General features: G+C 42.3%; 1 protein-coding gene across 1 annotated transcript in view; it reads right to left on the bottom strand.

Annotated features, from left to right (window-relative positions):
- LOC136850233 (beta-mannosidase-like) overlaps positions 1–21,378 on the bottom strand; it is a 130,610-nt gene extending 109,232 nt beyond the window's left edge. Inside the window, 1 exon segment of the mRNA XM_067123879.1 lies at positions 21,038–21,378. The gene's annotated coding sequence lies outside the window, so the exon portion shown is untranslated.
- Positions 21,379–22,408: the final 1,030 nt, after the last annotated feature.

Genomic DNA, 22,408 nt, shown 5'->3' with positions numbered 1-22,408 from the left:
GAAATGCGTGTGTGCCCTTGCCCTGGGCGCAGTACAAAATATGACCAAAATTTTAAAACCTACACCACAAACTTGTTAAAAATCAAACCAACTGATGGTACTCACAACACAGTACCAATCAGGCTTCCCAAGAAAACACCAATCCTCATTCAAAGAGAGTGGATAGAGGAAAAATAATAAATTCCTCCTATCCCTCTTCACCCAACACCACGCCAGCTGTGAAAAACTGGCCTAGAGTACTGCAACTTTCGTAAATTGTTTCCACATCACGCAGGTAGAACATTGCAAAAATTGATTTGCCTCCAATACATGGATTGCAGGAGAGAAGACAGCAATAGCTTGCGCTTGAAGGCCACGGACATTGCTACTGCTCTAATTTCATGTGCTTTGACCTTGTATAAAGGAAAAACATCCTCCTGGATCTTGGAGTTTGTGTGATTCAGAAACCACAGTTCTTAAAAAGAATGTTAAGGTATTCTTGGATAACGGCCAACTAGGATTTTTAACTGAACACCACAGATTCGGAGAAGGGCCTCTAAATTCTTTGGTTCTTCGTAAATACTCTCGAAGAGAAACGAACTGGAATGTTAGCCAGGCTCTGACTGTACAGGAGTGTGGCCAGGGACTAGAAGGGTTTTCATTCTTCACCATAAAACCTAAGGTCAAGGAACAAACAGTGTCACCTAGCAAGTAGCCTACTCTCTTATCAAAGGCATGTAGCTCACTAACCCTCTTCGCCGTAGCTAAGGCCATAAGAAAAAGCGTCTTTCTTGTCAGATCTTTAAGAGAGGAGGATTCTAGAGGCTCAAAGGGAGGGCCCAAAAGCCATTTGAGGCCATCCAAATTCCATGCCAGAGCCGGGCCTCTATCTTCCTTAGTAGTATTCAGGGACTTTATTAAATCACTCAAGTCCTGGTTTAATGCAAGGTTTATTCCTACATGCTTGAAGACAGAATTCAGCAAAGATCTATATCACTTAATCGCTGACATAGCTAGACCTTTCGAGGGTCTGAGGAACAGCAAAAATCTGTGATCTGAGCTACAGTCGTTTGAGTAGAGGATATATTTCTGTCTCGACACCAGCTCCGAAAGACTGTCCACTTCGATTGGTAAACTGCAGCAGGAGATCGTCGCCTACAGCCTGCAATAGCTTCTGCAGCCTTCCTTGAAAACCCTTTTGCTCTGACAAGTTTCCTGACAGTTTGAAGCCTGTCAGAGCGAAAGCGGGTAAACCTCAGAAAATGAAGAAAATGGGGCTGTCTGAGAAGATTTTTCTTCTGAGGTAGAAGCCTTGGATAGTGTACTTGTAGGCTTAGAAGGTCCAGGAACCACTCCTTGTGCAGCCAAAAGGGAACCATTAAGGTCCTTGATACATTGCTGTGGGTGTTGAACTTCCTCAACACTTCTCTTACCATGTTGAAGGGAGGAAGGGCGAAGAGGTTGAGACCCGACCAATCTTGCAACATGGCATCCGTCAACCACGCTTGTGGATCTGGAGTCGGGAAACACTACAGAGGGAGACGGTGGTTTCTTGATGTTGCAAACAGGTCTACCGTTTCCACAGGTTGGTGCACACCTGTGGTTTGAGTGTCCACGCCATCAGTAGAACCTGTTTGCCGTGACTTAGTTCGTCAGCGAGAACATTCATTTTGCCCTAGAAGAAGAGGGTCAGAACGATGGTACTGTTGTTTTGTGCCCATAGAAGAAAGACTATGGCTGCTTCGCATGGTGAAAAAGAGTGGGTTCCCCCTTGTTTCTTTATATAGGCCAGTGTGGTTGTGCTGTCTGAATGTACCGCAATTTTCCCGAAGGTCTCTGTCACAAAAAACTGAAGGGCCAGGTGTATCGCCCTCAATTCTTTCACATTTATGTGCAAATCTCTTTCGGCTGGGGACCATAAACCTGATACTTCCAAGCTGTTGAGAGGGGCTCCCCAATGCAGATCTGACACGTCAGAGTAAAATATTAGGTTGGGGTTTGTTGGAGACAGTTACATCGCTCTCTCAAATCTGTCCTCCAGCCACCACCGAAGGTCCTCCTTGATTTCAGGGATAATTTTGACGATGAACAAATCTGAAAATGTCTTTCTCCGCCAGTTGGCTTTGAGATAGAACTGAAGGGGTCTGATGTGTAGTCTGCCCAGAGGTACAAACTTCTCGACTGACGACAGAGTTCCCACATGACTCATCCAAGTGTTGGCCGAGCAGGACGGAAGGGACATGAATTCTTGAGCTTTTGAAATACAGTTGCGAATCCTTTGTTGGGATGGAAAAGCCCGAAAATTCAGAGAATTTATCACTATCTCCAAATAAAGAATCGACTGTGTGGGGATTAATTGTGATTTCTTGAAGTTTATCAGCAATCCTAGGTCTTGTACAAGTTGAAGGGTCTTCTCAAGGTCCTCCGTGCATTGGGCTTCTGATGAGGAGCATAGGAGCCAATCATCCAGGTATAAGGACACATTGATTCCTGTAAGGTGTAGCCACTTCGCTAAAGGAACGAGAACCCGGGTGAAAACTTGAGGTGCCGTGGAGAGGCCGAAGCACAAAGCCCAAAACTGGAAGACCCTGTCCTGGAACACGAATCTCAGATACTTCCTGGAATCCTGGTGAACTGGAATGAGGAAATAAGCATCCTCCATATCTATTGTCACCATCCAATCTCCTTAATGGATGGCTGACAGGACCGTTTGATTTGTTTCCATCTTGAACTTCGTAGTTTGGACAAAGAGGTTCAGAGTACTGACGTCCAAGACAGGTCTCCATTCCCCTGATGACTTGGGGACTACAAAGAGGTGGGTGTAGAATCCCTCTGTGCTTGTGTCCTCAACTTTCTCCACTGCCTGTTTCTCGAGCAGAGCCGAAACTTCTCAAGACAAGGCTGAAAACCTCTCTGAGCCTACAGAGTAGGCTGTCAATATGATGGGAGAGGTTACTAAGGGAGGTTTCTCGCTGAAGGGGATCGAGTAGACCTCTTTCAAGACTTGAAGCACCCAAGGATCTACTTTCCTTGATTTCCATCTGTTCCAAAAAAGAAGTAGTCTTGCTCCCACAGGAGCATGGAGGACAGGTAGCTCACTTGCGAGAGGTGGTTTTGTTAGAGGGTTGTTTGTTGAGTAGCCCTGGATGCAAATTAGTTCTCGGACGGGACTGGACGTGACCACTGCTCCCTCGAAAGGGTTACTGAGGGAAAGGAGAAGTACTCCTGGTTGGAGGAACTGCAGTGGAAGAAGGACGTGTCAAGATCCTAGTCCTCTTGGTAGACTGAGCTAGTAAATCTTGGGTGGATTTCTTCTGCAATTCTCCTGCCACCCATTCTAAAGTTTCTTGAGGAAATAAGCCGTTGCTGTCCAAGGGAGTGAACAGAAGGGAAGAACATTGAGAAGGAGCGACTCCCTCAAAGGTGAACGATCACCATAAGTCTCATTTCTTCAGTACACCAGCAGTGAAAATGGCGGCTAGTTCATGGGTGCCATCCCTCACTGCATGATCTGCAGAGGCCAGAACCCCAGCCAGTCTGAAGCAAAGAGAGCACCAACGGTCCAATCGAAGAAACTCAGAACCTCGAAAACCTTAAAAATATCTTTCAGCAAATGGTCTACTTCCGATGAGGTAAACAAAATCCTGGCAGACAAGAAGGCTGACCAACGAGTAGCATCATTGAGACTGGAGAAGTCCCCTTGAGAGGAGGCAGAAACTCCCAAGGATGGAACTTCCCCAGTAGAATAGGACAAATACTTCTACCGTATCAGACAAGAAGGAGGCGCACAGAACACAGCTTTACCAACATCTCTCTTCTCTGATAACCATATGTTGATATGTGCGAAAGCTTTCCTGGATGAGGAGGACAGGACCATACGTGGCAATTTAGCTGCTCCTAACGGTTGTCCCATCATAAACGCCGAACCTGGAGAAGAAGGGGCAGCTGGAGAAAAGTAGTCCGGGTAGCAAACCTGGAAGAACCGCAACAGGGCTGCGTAGTCCGATGTAGGAATGTTGTCCTCTACAGGTTCCTCTTCAGAAGAAATTGGGGACATCGGAGAATCCGAAGGTGCTTGAGTGGTTGTAGATGGGTTCTGCAGCAAGTTTAAGATGTTATCTAAACATCGATGAATAGGAACTAGGGAAGGATCCTGAACCCCAAGGGGATCAGCACAAGTTGCACCAGAAACAGCAAGTCCCACCTGTGGCACCGGACAGATGCTGGAAGGCAGATGAACATCAACACTGGCGCCCGCTAACACTGGACGCTTGGTCCCTGGATGTCCACTCACTGATCCAGCAGACAGATCTGAAGTCTGGAATTCGGACACTATACTTTTAAAGGGAGGACGCTCGGAAGCTGGGCGTCCATAAGATGGACACATGGACACTTGATGTCCATGCGCAGAATGATCTGACAAAACACAATCACTCTCGGAACACATGGACACTGGATGTCCACTTGCTGGATGTGCGGACAATGGACGTTCCAATGACTGCCGCTCGGACACTGATTTCTCACAATCGGGCATTACACTCTGATTCTGGACATTTGGACACATGATAACCATACGTTGGACTAATGGGCATTTCTTTACATACTTTGTGGCTCTTGATGTCCATTGAAAGGGAGTGAGAAGCTTGAGGAGACTCCCCAAAACTACAGGAGGGCTGAAGACTATGAGCCCTATCCAATGCTCGCTTATGAGACGGGGGAACGTCCTCGTCCATCAGGGCGCCAGACCTTTTCAACGGTCTTGAAACACTGGCGAATCGCCAACCGCACTTATGAGCGCCAGAGTCCGAGTACTAGAAGATAATGCATGTATGTCCATTCGAATGCCTTTTCAACGGCGATCCTCTGAGACCTGGGACAAGCGGACAACAGGCTCGGACGAAGCAACGACTACTTGTGGACAAACCCCACCGACCTCCCCTGGACTGCCAGTTTGTTCCTCCCAGGTGAGCAAGGGGAGTTTACCAGTGACCTTGGTCTAGGAGCATTGGTGGGACGAATAGCCATCCCCTCCACATTGCCTGACACTGTACTTACACTGTTGAATTTGTCCATGAGGACACGCACTGGATTCCCAATTTGGGAAACCATGTTCACTAATAAATCAAATCTCTTGTCCACACATGCTTCTAGGCTGGCAATGGCTTTGGGATCAGAGGAATGAGAACCAGGGATCAGAGTTGCAGGGAAAGTCAGAGGACTTGAGATAGGGAAAAAGTGGTTCCAGGTGTTAAAGGAATAGGTAAAGGAGTCACATCAACCCCGGAGACAAAGCCTGACTAGCAGAAGCCTTTGCTTCAGCCCTAGCAGTCGTTTTCCTAATTCTGCCACGCTGTAATTTGTCTAAGTATGCATAAAGAGTCTTCTACTTCCCCTTATCCCAGTCTTTACACTCGTCACAGCAAAGTTTGGGAGAGCAAACTTGTTCCCTCCACGAACTACAAATAGTATGATTATTGCTGAAGTCAGCCTATTCTTACAGCCTTACTACAATACCTTATACTAGAAAGGTTAGCATCTGACATGATTAATAAGTCAAAATTGTAAAGTCATAAAAGAGAAGTCTGAATTAGCTAAGCTGACTAACAGGATTGCGCTAAGAACAAAGTACTTCACCAAACGAAGGATAACGGTAACCATCCGGCAAAAAAGAATGAATTCAGAGCTGCTTATGACCAAGTTCAGTCATCAACCGGCAGAACAAACTTAGCTCTTTAGCTGTGTTGTACCTATCCTTCCCCGAAAGTGGGTAGGGCAGTATAACTACACCTTAAACAAACAAGCACTACTGCGAATTTTAAATTTTGAGCTGCCGCGTAAAGTAGAAACATTAGCTATGTAATTATTTTTAAGTTACGTATATAAAACTATTTATTCAAGATACTTCCAGACTGCCTGAGTTGACCAGAATTAGATAATATTTACTTGGGAACACTAGAGTACAGTATAACAGAATCACTGAAAATTGGAACAACTATACACACTGGTTAAAGAGAAAAAAAAGCAGCAGAACAGAGACAGCAGGCAGAAAGAAGACAGAAGGAGCTCCTAAACCCTCCCACCATCACCTCAGAAAAGGACATGTTACAGTTTGAAGGAATATATTTTAGTGCTAGCTCAAAATGTCAAGCCATTCTCAGAAAATGAAAATGATGACCTTGTCTACCCACATCTTTGAGTTATGGCTGGCAAAGTTAAAATCGTGGTTTGGTTTGCAAATAAAGTTTATAGTTTTATCTTTCAATCAGTGTTTTAATCACACCATTATAAAACCAAAGGGTCAGTACCACAAGAGGGCCTTCTTCCCACACATTATGCAACAGTACCTAAATCAAAAGGAGCTTTTGCATGTATTTCAACATGCCTTCCAGCAAGCCAAAAAAGACTTAGGAGTATTCTGTTTGTGACAAACCAAAGAAAGTTGCACTTGCAAGAGAAATCTGGCTCCACCGCTGCCCTGCTCAATGGAGAGGGCATATTGATGGCTGGACTACTGAAGGCTTTTCAAAAAAAAGCCATGGATGGCAAGGACCAAAATGAAGGCAATGAAAACCAAGCTAGTGCTGTGCAAAAGCCCCTTACAAACCATGACAGAAATGGCCTCCTACCTGGCAATCGTCTATGTATACCTTTACAAGTTAAGAAAATCCATCAAGAACTGCACCCCCAGATCCAAGTGGAGGAAAAAAAAAAGTAAGGTGGCCACCCAAGAGAGTAATGGTGGTTGCCACAACTCCAAAAGATGCCCACCCAACAAGTTCTACATTGCTGATTGCACCTCCAGCAGGAAGTTTCAGGTAGACATGGGTGCCTTTGAGTCTATCCTGCCAGCATCAACAGAAAACAGACAAAACACCCTGACAGCAGCCTCCAGATAATGACTGCACACAGCAGCCACATAATATCAAATGCTGCCAAACCCGCATCCTTCACATATTGTGGAAGAAATACCAGTGGCAACTTGTTGTCACTGACATCACATCCATGTGCCTTTGCTCAGCATTGAATTTCTTGGACATTCCAGTCAGCTGGTGGATGTCGCTCATTGCCACCTTTTAAACCTAGCCTCCTTCCATGCAGTACTGCTCACCATCGACCCTAAACAGCCATTCATCTCTCTGGTGGGTCCCATTTGCCTCCACAACCCCTTGCAAGGGTTTCAAGATATCTTCAGGTCAAAATGCAAGCAGATTCTTGAGTACCCAGCAAAGCATGGAATATACCACCACAGAAAAACAACAAGGCGCCCATCTACTCAAAATTCTGCTCTCTACCCCCCAGAAATGCTTATTGGCAAAGAAAGGTTTAAAGAAATGGACTGCATGGGTCTTTACCAGAAGGCTTCCATTCCTTGGACTTCCTCACTCCATAAGGTGAAGAAAACAGAAAGATCCTATGCCCTGAGGAGACTACAAGCAACTCATCCAACAAATGAAGCCTCACCAGTACCCACTCTAACATGCAGACATCACCTTTACCTTCCATGGGGGCAGATTCTTCTCCAAGTTCAACCTGATGAAGAGCTACTTCCAAGTCCAAGTCCACCAAGATGAGATCCCAAAAACAGCAATTGTCACACCCTTCAGGACCTACAACCTCTGTAACTTAGGGGCCACATTCCAGAGACTGATGGACATAGTTCTTGGTGACGTCTCCTTACGAGTGTGCTGCATTTACGATATCCTCATCTTCTCTAGGAACCCAGATCAGCAAAAGTACACCATAACAATTCTTTCCCTATATTGTAAAAACAGTTTGGTAGTCTGTCCTGAGTCATCAAGGCTTCAGCAAACAGCATTTGTCCCCTACTCTCCAAGGTATCAGTTTCAGAAAATATCACACTCCAGCTACTATAAAATGCCTTCAGGAATTTGCAGGAGTGGTGTACTACTACTGCTAGGATAGGGAGGGATCGAAACTAAGGGTTACCCCTTATATTGCAAAGGGTTTCCATAGGGGAGTACTTTAATAATGTACCTTAGTCTCCTCACCAAGGGTACCTGCTTCCTGTCAAACATTGCACAAATCATGGGCCTCCATGATGCTCCCAGTGGAAACCAAGATTCTAACCCAGAGGCATGCGTAATAAGATACCCTCAAAGCCACAAAGGATGCCTGGCAACAATCGCCACTCTTGCATTGTCTAATCCACAGACCAAACTCACACTAACCACGACCCCCAACAGTCCCATCATAGGTGCCATAATAGAACTAACAGTCGATGGAAATTCCAACCCCTCGGCTCCTTCAGTAGAGAACAGACCCAGCCAAGAGGAAGAACAAAATCTTCAACAGGGAATTTCTTGCTGTATACCTAAGCACCCAGCACTTCAGGCACCTACTCAAGTGCACACCTTTTACATCCTAACAGACTACCAACCATTCATCCAAGCCCTTGATGAAAACCAAGATATATTCTGACCACCAACAATGCCAGCTCTTGGCCAAAGCTAAATTTGGGTGAACCATCTAACATATCCCCAGCAGGAAAATACCTAGTGGCAGATGTACTACCCTGAATGAAAATCAACAGAGTACAGCTAGGGATAAAACATGACGAACTCACCAATGCCTTACTCCAAGATCTTGAAAACAAACCCAACTGCGCCTCCATCTATGGTGGGATGACATCCCCTGTGGCAACACGTGACACAAGCACCAACTACCCTTACCCCTCAGAGGAACATATTTAACTTCAAGCATGTGTTCTCCCACCACTTTGGGTGGACAACAGCAAAATTGGTAACGAAAATTTATTCGGCTTAGAGCCAAAAGGGATGTGAAAATGTGGGCCAAACCCCAAACAAACTGGCCTGCGCCATGGAATCTGGCATCGTAAATTTCCACAACTACAATGTTGCTGCAGTCATTTCCACATCCAATGGCTCCCAATGCATCTTTACAGCTACAGACCCCTCCACATGATGACCAGAAGCAATACCAATTTCAGTGCAACATCACACAACTACAATGAGGCACTCCTCAATGGCTGGTCAGCGACTTCAGTATACCTGACAATATAACTTCTGATCAAGGACCAGCCTTCATCTCCGTGATATGGATCACTGGCCAAATTAATTGGGCAAAGAATCCATCACCTACAACCTTGCTGCCAATGGGATGGCAGTAACAACCCACTACTCCTTACAAGGGTGCCCTTATTGCCAGATGCAGCAGCCTGAACTGGAAGTTACAACTCCCATGGGTTCTCTTATGTCTTCACACAGTTCCAAAGGAAGAAATCAATGCCTCTCCCACCAAAAGGACATTTTGGAAGATGCTCTGTGCTCCAGGTGAGTTCTTCCCTAGTCCCCCTCCCCAAAAGATGATCTCCAACCTGAAGAGGAGCTCTTAAGACTTTGCAGGGTGGTCAGATGAAAGTACCAGTGCATGCAGACTTTACAGGGACACAAAGAAGTAGTTGCCAAGGAGTCCCATCTCTTGCTGCTTTGTATTCCTACTCATCGACACCCTCAAGCCTCCAATAATGGCTTGTACTTTGCCCTTGAATGCAAGGAAAAAGCATTCAAGCTCTAACTCTACTGATAAGAGGACTGGGTCTTCATTAGCATGCTTGCTCCAATCTTAACAAAAACTTGATCTGCAAAAAAGTCATTTCCTGTAAACAGCAACCAGATGCCTTATCCAGAAAGGCATTAACCAAGTAAGGATGCAGAACCACTGCATATTTTGTTATAATTAAAGTTATCTTTAAAATTATATTTAAAATGTTGATATCATCTATAATACACATAACATATAATCATCTAAAATAATTCTGATGGAGTAGTCACTATGAAACTTAGCAAGCTTCACTCCTTATATCACAAAGTTAACCTTGGTCACCAATTTTCCCATTGATACTGTTCCGTCCACATACCAAGTCAAAAGAGGCCAGCTTCTGAATATAATTCAGTCTCACTTGCACTCTTGTGTGCCCCTTTCCTTTACAGTTGTTCAAATTCAGTGGGGAACTTTAGGATCTCCTTGTAATATATGAATGCAGTGTTTACATCCACAACGTGGATGCTGCACTCTCACATGATTACATCAATGCAAATACTCATTGATGCAGCATTATGGGAGAACATTTTGTGGAAGAATAAAATTTTGTGAAGGAGCTTTAAGTTCCAAGTAAATAAAAGAAAATAATATCCTATGCGGCAATTAATGAGTGTGCTAATGTTGAATCCTACTATCAGTATACATTTCATATTGCCCAGATAAGTAAAAAGGTATTAAACCTGGGTACATTCATTAAACTTTAGAGATTTATGTAAGATTATTTTTTGCTATTTTTAGCTGTACTCTAAGCTTCACACTTACACAACTGCAAGCATGCATATATACTGTATATATATATATATATATATATATATATATATATATATATATATATATATATATATATATATATATATATATATATATATATGTATATATATATATATATATATATATATATATATATATATATATATATATATATATATATATATATATATATATATATATATACACATATATATACAGTAGAACCTCGGTCCTCTACACTAATTCGTTCCAGAAGAAGTGTCGAGATTCGATTTTGTCGAATTCTGAGTTAATTTCTCCCATAAGAAAAAACTGAAAATGGATTAATCCATTCCTGACCACCAGTCATTACACCAACCTTGCCTTTTTATACAAAACTTTACACAAATTACAATTAAATAAGTTCAGAGTTGAATAACTTACCATTTCAGAAGCACTTTTTACATTTTTAAATGCATACTGTATAAAAAAAATTGGCCTATGACCAATGCAGCCGTATTAATGATGATAGACCGAGCGCCATAGGCTAGGCTAGGTAGCCTATAGGCACTACCAGAATGTAATGCAATGGGTACACATGAAAACTGTTGTTAATAATGATAACATTGAAAAACAAGCCAGATTATCACATTAAATTAATAATACAGTATTTATAAGCCGAATTACTGTATGTCTGTTATCATAAAATTAAGAAAAATTTCCTAAATTACGTCAGAACTCGGCAGCTTGTGGCAGATATAAACAAACCACAGCGCGACCCTGGTGGTGTATCGCGGTACTAATTACATAAACATTGAGTATTTATGGTACATTTCATTTACTGAAAGATGTTTTACAGTGATTTTGTACACTATTCCAGTAGACTCTGTATGAAATGTACCATAAATACTCAATGTTTATGTAATTAGTACCGTGATACACCACCAGGGCGGCGCTGTGGTTTGTTTATATCTGCCACAAGCTGCCGAGTTCCGACATAATTTAGGAAATTTTTTCTTGGCCCCTATGATAACAGACATACAGTAATTCGCTTTATAAATACTGTAACAATAATTCGGCTTATAAATACTGTATTATTAATTTAATGTGATAATATGGCTTGTTTTTCAACAGCAGCAGCAGCATGTGTGGGCTTTAAATGCTTTTAAATAAGCATGGAAAGAATGCCACCAACAATGCCAACTAGCAGCAGCCGCCCGAAACTCTTTTTTCTACAAACATCATATGATTCATCGGGTCGGATTCCGGTTTGTTGTTTGAGCTCCGACGCAAAATTTACTCAAAATTTCGTGTTGAAATCCGATTATGTCGAGTTCTAGTACAGTTGAGGACCGGGGTTCTAGTTCTAGTACAGTTGAGGACCAGGGTTCTACTGTGTGTGTGTATATATATATATATATATATATATATATATATATATATATATATATATATATATATATATTGTATATATACACATATATGAGTATATTATATATATATATATATATATATATATATATATATATATATATATATATATATATATATATATATATAATTACATATATATATATTACATATTTGCAGAAATTTATCTCTCCAGCCCATTCGCTAGGAAGTTAGATTTCATGGCGGCTGGAGGAGACCCCCACTAAGGGGGACAGAGTGTAGGCATCCTACCCCACTATCGAACAATATTAGGGGACAGAAAGCTGTAAGGGCACAAGGACATGTCATGATAGTAAATAGGCCACTAGGCTGCCCCTTAGTTAGTCTTAACTGTAAGACCTATTTCCCTTTGACCTTTGTGCTGGCTGTTATTTGCTTCGTTCAGATGTACCGCTGTCCTGTGCTTACTGCTAGAATCAAGGGGCGACTCTGTGACCTGACTCAGTCCCACTCCGTGCCCCGACTCTGAAGTGTGAGGTCGCTTCACTCTTAACAGCTCTAAGCCTGGTGCTTGTCTGTCCTCCTCCCATTGGCCACGTGTTGGGACTTCTGCGGCCTGAATCCATCTTATCCTGAATTTCTCTCAATTTTCATTATTTCCAACTTTTGATTCTCCCAAACAGTCCCTTTGTTTCCCACATCCTATTACGCACATTTTCCCCTCATGACTTGGGCCAAGCCTAAATTAAGTTTGTTCTGTGATAATAATTAGAGTGTTCCCATCATAGTGTTACCATGTGTTAATTAGATTAATTAATAATTCCCTCCATCATGAATAATCAATTTCATGTGAAAGAAGTCTTTGTGTAAATGAATGCTGACCTGGAATTCTTTTCCAGAATCCTGTTATCTGGCTCTTCGCATTCTGCCCTTGCCCTTGTGAAACAATTGCCTTAGAAGACTCATTTTCATCTTGCCACATGCAAGACACTTCTGCAATCGACAGTCTACAAGGGCCATGTGTTAGGCCCCTCAGCGTTATTGTTGTGCTATTGTAAAATAATTTTATCAGCCAGTCTTAAGTGGTTTATAAGACTCGTGTCAAACTTTTATTTATTTGCTAACTGTAGTTACACTTTTTGTATGGCACATTGCATGTGCCTTGATTGCTGAACTGCCAGCCTGTCCATATTAATTTCTAGTTGCAAATCTGTAAAATTAATTTAATCTAACCAACTGGTTTGAAAGGCGACCTTCCCATTTTCTTTGAATACTGTAGATGTAATTTCAAGGTAAGTCATACTATTAATTACATTTATTGCTTTTGTTCTGAGGTCTAGGTGTTGGCTCCTAAGGTAAAATTACATTCAAAATTCAATTTAACTCTTCCAACCAGACTCAGAACATAACAGTGGCAACCTTGCCAAGATTCCTAGTCCACTAGTACTGAGAATTAGCTTCGCTGTTACTAGTCTAGGAAGGGAGATGAACCAAGGAATAATTCATAAAGTAATTCGATTCCATTTTTCGCAAGGCAAAAGATAAAGGGTGACAGAACCGAAGCTAAAGATAACAAGGTAAGGGTTGTTATTATTATAATTGTTATAATATTAGGGATATGTTAGGAACAGATAGGGAAGAGGTGTTTTAAAAAAATGATTTGTAGCTAATTTTTTTATCATCGAATAAAGGCGAGAGCACCAAAAGTTCTTAATTTTGCAGCGCAGAATAAATGCCCACAAAATCACCATTGTTGAGAAGCAGAGATGGCAGCGTTGTTGGTGACACCAGTACACTGAATTTTGGAAGTGCTTTGCCAGGGATTTATTGCATGTGTTACCCATGTACAGTTAGCTAAGTGTGTTGTTCAAAACCAGTTACGGCAGAGGAAGTGTACAATTCCTTTGTCAGTGAAGTGAAGTTCGAAAATTTCGTGTTTGTAGAAATACCACGTTACAACTCTTAGCATAACATTCGGCGCATGTGCGTCCAGTGTCTGACCCCCCAACAACTACCAGATCCAGTTCAGATTTTATTTTAATGTCTCCAGTAAAGTAAAGGCATTATTGCTGTTTTAGGTTAAATAATTTGAGCCTGCATATCAGCACGAATCATTTGGTCAGAAAATTTTAGTGATCTTTTCCCTAAATTTTAAATTACTGATCAAGTATTGTGTATGACTGTGATGTCACTGTTCCTTTCTCCTGTGTACCCCATTTCACTTCTCACTGTTTGCTCGCTGAGCAAAATTCCATTTCTTTTCGCATCCTAACATAAAACCTAATGAAAATATTTTCATAGAAAATTGAAAACCATATAACTTGTCATGACAGGAGCTAGGTATTAAATTACATAAATTCCAAAAGTAAATTTTAAAAAGTAATGTAGCATAATTTTTCAGAGTAAATTATCTTTAGAAAGAATTAAATTAAATAAAACAATGAGTACATTCCAATACAAATATGCTCTCATAGAGAGAGACAGAGATAGAGAGAGAGAGAGAGAGAGAGAGAGAGAGAGAGAGAGAGAAACTCTAATATTCTTACATCCTCACCAAAGAAAGTTGATAAGGGCATATATAGTAATAATAACAGGCGAGTATTGGAGAATAAACTCATTAATTCATAAAGCCAAGGGCAATAACCTTTTTTCCATTAATACCCAAAACTTTGATCTTTTAGATCCCCAATCAATTCTTCCCTATTACTCATTCACACAGTGCGCAAAATTGTGTAAGCGCCTCTGTTCATGGTACTTGTCTTCAATACTTATTTTCATATTAAGCACTTCAGTCAGTGAAGTGAGCTCTTGTGCATTTTGAAGAAAGAACATACAACCATTTAATCACAGTTATTAACTGTCATGCACCAGTGGGTTTTCCTTATTGCAAGCACCAAATCGCACATCGTGTGCAACCCCAAAACCTTCCTTTCCTCATGTCAGGAAGCAGACTTCCTTTCCTCATGTCAGGGAGTAGCCACTGATTCTTAGAACTAGACGCCCACGAGTGCAAACCAAGGGGTTTCCCCTTCCACAGTGCCATTAGTCTGAGGCACTGCCAGTGACTAGGTTACTGAAGCGCTTACCTTTCACTTTCCCTTTTACTCATTGCTCATGCTCTGCCTCGGGCAGAGTGCCATTTCCTTCAGTGCAATTTGGTTGTACTGCCTCTTAGTGTTGTTTCCTGGAACACACCAGCACCCTAGTGCCACCAAGACACAGTCCTCACATCATAAGCCACTGTACCTGTACCTGAGATACAGAGTGCCCATGACAGCGTATCTGCCCATAAGGATCACTGCTCCTTCAGGATTACTCCACTTCATCAGCATGTCAGCCCATAAGGATCATTGTTCCTTCAGGATCACTCCATCAGTGTGACCTCTGCACAGCACACTCAGCCACAGTGCCACCTTATTGATAAGGTGCCATTCCAACAAAGTGCCACCAAGTTATGGGACACTTCCCCACGGTCACAGACCACTTCCCTTAGACATCCTAAAAGACTAGAACCATGTTGTTAGAGCAGTGCCAAGCCCTCATGAACATGGGCAAGGATGTAGGTTACAAGGGACAGAAACTCATCCAGTGGGTGAAAGAACAGCTGGATGACACTCCAGCAGGGAAGAGCAGAGAGAGAAGATCTGAGGAAGTATGAAGAAGCTAAGGCAGCAAGAGACCTCGCTCTCAAGGAGAGTGAGCTAGCTCTCAAGGAAAAGGAGCTCAAGCTGGAGAAGGTTCAAAAAGAAAGTGCCAAAGCTCTAGCTGACCAACAAGCCTCCAACACCACACCTGCTGCACCTAATGCTCCAATATCTAGCATTAATGCTCTGATTCCTAAATGAACGGACGATGAGCCCGAGGCGTGGTTGGAGGAAGTAGAAGCACTTTTTGAGAACTATACTACCGAGACGGAGAGGGCCACACTGCTTGCCAAGCACATGGATGGCAAAGCCAAAACCACCCTCCACTCACTGGATAAAGGTAAGAGAGGGAACCTGGTAGACATTCGACGATTGATCACTCATATGAGATCAAGGAGAGATGGATGTCTTAGAGGTCTTGCCAAGGAAGTTGGCTGGGCCTGGACTGAATGGGCCTATCATAAGACTCAATCAGGACAACAATGAGTCGACACTATGGCGTGCACAGAGTTCCAGGACCTGTTCAACCGAATCATGCTGGAGGATATCTTCCAGTGTGTTCCTGGACTACTCACTGTGCACCTCAACAACAAACAACCTAAAACACTCGTGGAAGTTTGTCATATGGCCGACAACTGGGAGACCTTTAACCAGTCTCACTGCACATCTCACCGGTGCATTGTGCCACCTGGTCATCTCTTGAGATCAGCTTGCTCAAAGAACGGACTCCCTGCCAAGCCACCCACGTGCAACTTCTGCAAGAGAGTTGGTCATCCCAAATCTGAGGGCCGCTTTAAGAAAGGAGTAAACCAGCAACACCCTCAAATGGACTCCTCTCCATCCACAACCACTCAATCTGATCCATCGACAGTCATCATATGGAAATCAGCCCATTCAAGGGGCACCTGCAGAGACTGTGGAACTCCAGGACACTATACTGCCAGATATCCTAGTTCCCCAAAAACATATCCTCTCTACCTAGCATGTAAATCTAATCAGTGCCACGACCTCCGCAGTTTGCATCTGTCTCACCCCGAGGGGTCCCTTAAGTCTCAGTGGCACCCCTGGATGGCTCTAGCCTACCAGTGAACCTGCCAGTAAAGGTAGACACTGGCTCAGATATTTGTCTGATTGACCAGGCCTAAGTGCCAGCCAGTGCCACTGTAGACAAAAAGACCAGGTGGACGATGACTTGGATAGAAGAGCAGACTAAGACCATTCCCACAGTCAAGCGTGGTGAGCGAAATCAGGCACGGAGTAGAGTTTCTGTTGGGATGAGATCTCCTCTGGGGATGTCCTTCCCCGATGCCACTCTGTTGCCTAGCTACCTCCACTAGGGAGACCTTAACACCAAAAATCACCTTACCGGATCACAGCCACTGTGACAGGCATGCCACCGTCAGCCCCACCTTCCGCTCACCAAAGTGGTTGACAGAAGGGGCACTCTCCATGCAACTCCCGGGCCAGTCCTCGCTCCTCACAAAAGGATGGCCACCAAAGTTCCTTCCCTCACCATGAAGAGAAACCTCCAGAACCAGTACCACTGCAAGGCCTGTAACATAACATGGCACTCCACCTTCCCTCAGCGGACACCACAAACAAAACAATCCCAAAAGACTTTGCCCTCCATCTGAGACAGGAATCTCTGTCTCACACTACCTCAAGTACACCGACGGGTTTTGCACCCCCAGGTCCCTTGTCAGGCACACCTGACTCCAAATCTCTGCCAGTGCCACTTGAGAGCCCTGAGCAGTGCCAAGTTCCAACTATCTTAGATGTTGAGCCTCCACTAACTTTAACCTCGGTGCCTGGCCCTGAGTTAGTGCCAGTGCCGGACCCCAATCATGTCACAGCCCCTCCTACAGGACATCCACCCAAATTCACGGAATTGATCATTGCCAACTGTGAGCCTCTGGCCCCCAACGATTCTTCTTCACAATCACCTTCGTCTGCCAAGGATGAAAATACAGACTAATCCTTCTGGTCAACCAGCCCTGTCCAGCCGGGATGCAAAAGCTGTTTCTCCTTCGACAGCTCAGCGGTGGTCTCCCCGCTCATAGGGTTACCTTGAATCAGTGGTCTGGTAAAACTAAGGTATACTTAACTTCTGATTCTGCTCCTGACGGCACCTCTGACCTTTCCCCAGAGTCGGTGCCCTTGTCACCTCTTAGGAATGGCATAGCCAGACCTTGGAGGAACCCGAAGAGGAAGAAGAAGGGGTGGAAGAGATCCAATTAATCCATAAGAGCCACAAACTCTCCTTGGCACTCATGTCCCATTGGCACAGTGCCATTTCCATCTCAGAGTGATCCTGGCACCTACCCAGAGGAGATAGCTGGCGTGATCTCTGCCCAAGTAGACTAACACCTAACACCCTAGGCCGTCTCATGATAAAACTGTCCAATACTCAAGCTGGTACCTACCTAAGCGCTTAGCACAATTAACCCTTCAGGTTGCTCATGTCCGAATACTGAATACGTTGTAATGTAAAGAAGTGTGTAATCTGTAAATAATTGCATTTAGTTAGGTCAGTGTCATTTAAGTTAGTGCCAGGGCAGTAGGATAGTAGACCACTTCAAGAAGACACATTTTTCCATGTACCCTTCTGCCTAGGAATAAAGTTCCCCTATTGTCAGAGGCAGCCATTAGAAATCTGTAGATACCTTTGTAAAGTGTTAGACTCTGCTGTAGTAAGTTAGTAAAACTAGTATCCCCTCCTAGCATTTCGGAAGGTCATTTTAGTTAGCTGCATTGCAAAAGTAAGACTCATTTAGGGAAGCTAACTGACTAGTTGAGACAAATAACTTACTTAGCTCAGGCCTTCATGGCCAAAAGGAGTGAATGCCTTCTTAAAAGGGGGAGCTCTTACATATTCATAGCAATTCGTCTCTCCATTTCATTCACTAGGAAGTCAAACTTCATGGTGGCTGGAGGAGACTCCACCAGGGAGGAAAGGATTTAGGCGTCCTACCCCACTATCGTACGATATTGGGGGACAGAAAACTGTTAGGACACAAGGACAAGTCATAATAGTGAATGGTCTGCTAGCCTGACCCTTAGTTAGTCTTAACTATATGACCTGTTTCCCTTTGACCTTTGTGCTGGCTGTTATTTGTTTCTTTCAGATGTACCGCTGTTCTGTGCTTGCTGCTATAATCAAAGGGGTGACTCCATGACCTGACTTGGTCCCACTCCGTGCCCCGACTCTGCAGTGCAAGGTTGCTTCGCTCTTAAAGCTCGTTTAGGCTACACTAGGCTTCACAGCGCGCTGCATGCGTAAAACTCATCACCAACTCCTCCCATATTCTAGTTAGCCCCGCCCACTTGACTGCCCTTCAGGATGAATGGAGCACCACCCAACCCATCAAGCTTGGCTTGATGGCTGCAGCACGACTCATTCAGCCGACGACTGCTCTCTTCTCAGCTGTTATCGTAACTCCATGGAATGAAAACGAGAAGAAATTCGTTGTCTGATAGAGTCTTATCAGCATTATCCATGTTTATGGAATGTTAAATTAAAAGCATATAAAAATAGAGATGTACGTGACACCGCAATGAAGAAACTAAGGGAAGAGATGATTCAGATTAACGACAAAATAACAGAAGAAAATATAAAAAAGAAAATCCACACGCTACATGGCCAGTACAAGCGTGAGCAAAAAAGCAGAACGGGAATAAAAAAAATCAGAAGCTGGAACAGATGAGCAAGATAATCCTGAAATTAGGAATGAAAGTGTAGCTTCCAATCTGGCTCCTGCTGGAATGCTGAGTGTCCTCTTTCTCGATTAAAGGAGTTACCTTCTCCAGAAGCAATTCAAATGGCAGAGATATTCTCAGGTATTTTTTGACAATAGCCCGTTCTCCTGAAAGCTCATTGAAGATACTTCCATAACTTCCTTTGTTCCTTTACTGTAGAAGCCAATCATTCGTCTATTTCCTCCTTTTCTTATCACATTTGTGCATTTGATCATACATTTGTGCTACAACGGCAACACAAGCAAATTCTTCCTTGTCGCTGCTTATCGTGGCTGTCAGGAAGATATTGTTGTAAATCTGTAAATAAATTAATTTAATCTAACCGACTGGTTTGAAAGGCAACCTTCCCATTTTCTTTGAATAGATGATAATTTCAAGGTAAGTCATACTATTAATTACATTTATTGCTTATGTTCTGAGATCTAGGCGTGGGCCCCTAAGGTAAAATTACATTCAAAATTCAATTTAACTCTTCCAACAGGACTCGAAAAATAAAATACACACACACACACACACACACACACACACACACACACATATATATATATATATATATATATATATATATATATATATATATATATATATATATATATTTTATATATATGCATGTTTGCAGTTCTGTGAGTGTGAAGCTTAAATAAGCTAAAAATTGCAAAAATAATCTAAATAAACCTCTAAAGTAATGAATGTACCCAGGTATGATACTTTATAACTCATCTTGGCAATATGAAATGCCACAATGTAGTATACTAATAGTAGGATTCAATATTAGCTCACTCATTAATTGCAGCACAGGAGGGACGTATTGTTATTTTTTTTATTTACTTGTTAACTTAGGCTCTATCACAAAATTTTATTCTTCCACAAAGTAATATTCTCCCATAATGCTGCATCAATGATTATTTGCATTGATGTAATCATGTGAGAGTGCAGCATCCACGTTGTGGATGTAAACACTTTGCATTCATATACTACAAGGACATCCTAACGTTCCCCACTGATTTTGAACAACTGTAAAGGAAAGGGGCACACAAGAGTGCGAGTGAGACTGATTTATATTCTTTTTTTTATTATTAAGCTGGTCTTATCCCAGCACGGGCTCTTGCTCATACAGCAGCCCGTAAAATTTATATTCAGAAGCTGGCCTCTTTTGACCCGGCATGTGGACGGGACAGTAGCAATGGGAAAATTGGTGACCACGGTTAACTCCGTAATTTCAGGATGAAGCTTGCTAAGTCAGCTGATTTAGTACTACCAACAACCTCACTCCCATTAGGTGCTCAATAAATAATTCAAAGATACATTTTTCTTGTACATACATAAACTAAGATGAATCAATAAAAAGTGCAAACTGCCTTTATTTATAAACCGTGGTAAATTTTCATTGAAGTGTAATTTCGCCAGTTTCGGATGTTGATTTCGTCTTTTACAAAACGCACTGCACATATTCATTTTTCAGCCAGTTACAACCTGCAGCTTAAATATAGGGCATGCTTTATTAAGAATTTCTTCCCCGTTACCTGAACGATGAATACACTTTATTTTATTTTCACTTACTAGGTCACCGCTGAGAATTCGCAAGGAAATCTAATAAACGTTTGATAGTTTTGGTAACTTAACACCGGCAAATAGATACTTCTCGATCTCGATTCCATTGTTTATGCAGTACTTGGTGTAGTTTATGCCAGTGTTTTGCATAAGACAGTAAATGTTAATTATAAGAAATAGTAATGAACTGTGGGATACATCATAAATTTTGGTAAGCCTGATTAAATTTAAGACGATTCACATTTAGCCTACCGAGCGCTTGATTCAAGTCATACAAGCAAACGTTTTCACTGTTCTTCCTAACGTTGCTTTCACCAGATTAGCCTAACCGAGTACTAAGGTTAGGCCAAAACCACCAGCAAAACACATCTTTCACTCGAGATTTGGGTTGAATGTAAACATACCTGTTATGAAGGCAAAGGCTGACGGAAGTAACGGTGTGTGCTTGGTAATCTTCAGCGTATTAGTTAGTAGCCTACTATGCTCTTGCGTACTCCCTTGCTGTTAGGGAAACGCTTCGTCACTGCTTTCCCCTCCTCTGTCTGTTAGCACATAACTGTTTGCTGGCGCACACTTGGTAGCACTCGCACGATACTTCCAAACAGCTCAATGGTCACAGCAACGACGCCGTTATATCAGTAAGGGTTCTTCATGTCATTCCGGCCACACTGCTGGTCTCTACTGCACGTTTCTCACGCCCACACATCCCTCATCTCAAGGTTCGTCATTTCAAGACTCCAAGGAACACTATCAAAATTCATGGGTAATGTCAACACATTCGTTTAATTTATGAAACTAAGGTGTAGCCTACAAACTAAGGTAAAATATCTGCATTATTTGAAAATATATATTATAAAAAATCTCACACACACACACACACACACACATATGTATGTGTGTGTATATATATATATATATATATATATATATATATATATATATATATATATATATATATATATATAATATATATATATATGTGTGTGCGTGTATTGCGCGCGTGTGCCTGTAATTGTAATACCCACAATGCCCTCTTAACTTCTCCAATTCTTCGCACTTTTTTGGATACGCTTGCCACTAATAAAGCCTTAACATCCAAGTGCACGAAATATGAAGAAATTATGATGTCCAATAGCGGCAAACGAACCCGCGTTACCATAAGCACGATGAAGTCACGATTATGGTAAAGCGGGTTCGTTTCCCGCTACCGGACATCATGAATTTCTTCATATTTCTTGCAGTTGGATCTTAAAGCTTTGTAGAGACAAGCGTATCCAAATAAGCGCGAAGAATTCGAGAAGTTAAGAGGGCACTGTGGCAATTACATATGTAGGCCTATCTGGTAAAAAGTGACCAGTAGATTCTACACACACACACACACACACACATATATATATATACAGCATGTGTGTGTATGTATGTATTATATACTTTACTTTGGTTGCTTTATTTGCGTACAGAGGCACACACTAACAGTTAAGGGAAGATTATTATATATATATATATATATATATATATATATATATATATATATATATATATATATATATATATTCACTCCCCTTAACAATGACTACTTGCAGGAAAAAATAAATAGGTCACTAGCATATTCATACTTTGAACTGCTGCATGACGGTTAAGCAGTGAAATTTCCATGGCATCCGCCGCATCATACAACGCAGAAGGCTCAATAACTGTGTGGCAATCCCTACACTTGCACTGCAACAGTCATCCCTATCTTAGACACATACTGCATATTAAGTGTTTCTTTCTAA

Source organism: Macrobrachium rosenbergii, chromosome 21 (genome assembly GCF_040412425.1).
Source record: "Macrobrachium rosenbergii isolate ZJJX-2024 chromosome 21, ASM4041242v1, whole genome shotgun sequence".
Lineage (NCBI taxonomy): Eukaryota > Metazoa > Arthropoda > Malacostraca > Decapoda > Palaemonidae > Macrobrachium > Macrobrachium rosenbergii.
Note: the sequence above shows the minus strand (reverse complement) of the source record. Positions and strands in the feature narration are given on the sequence as shown.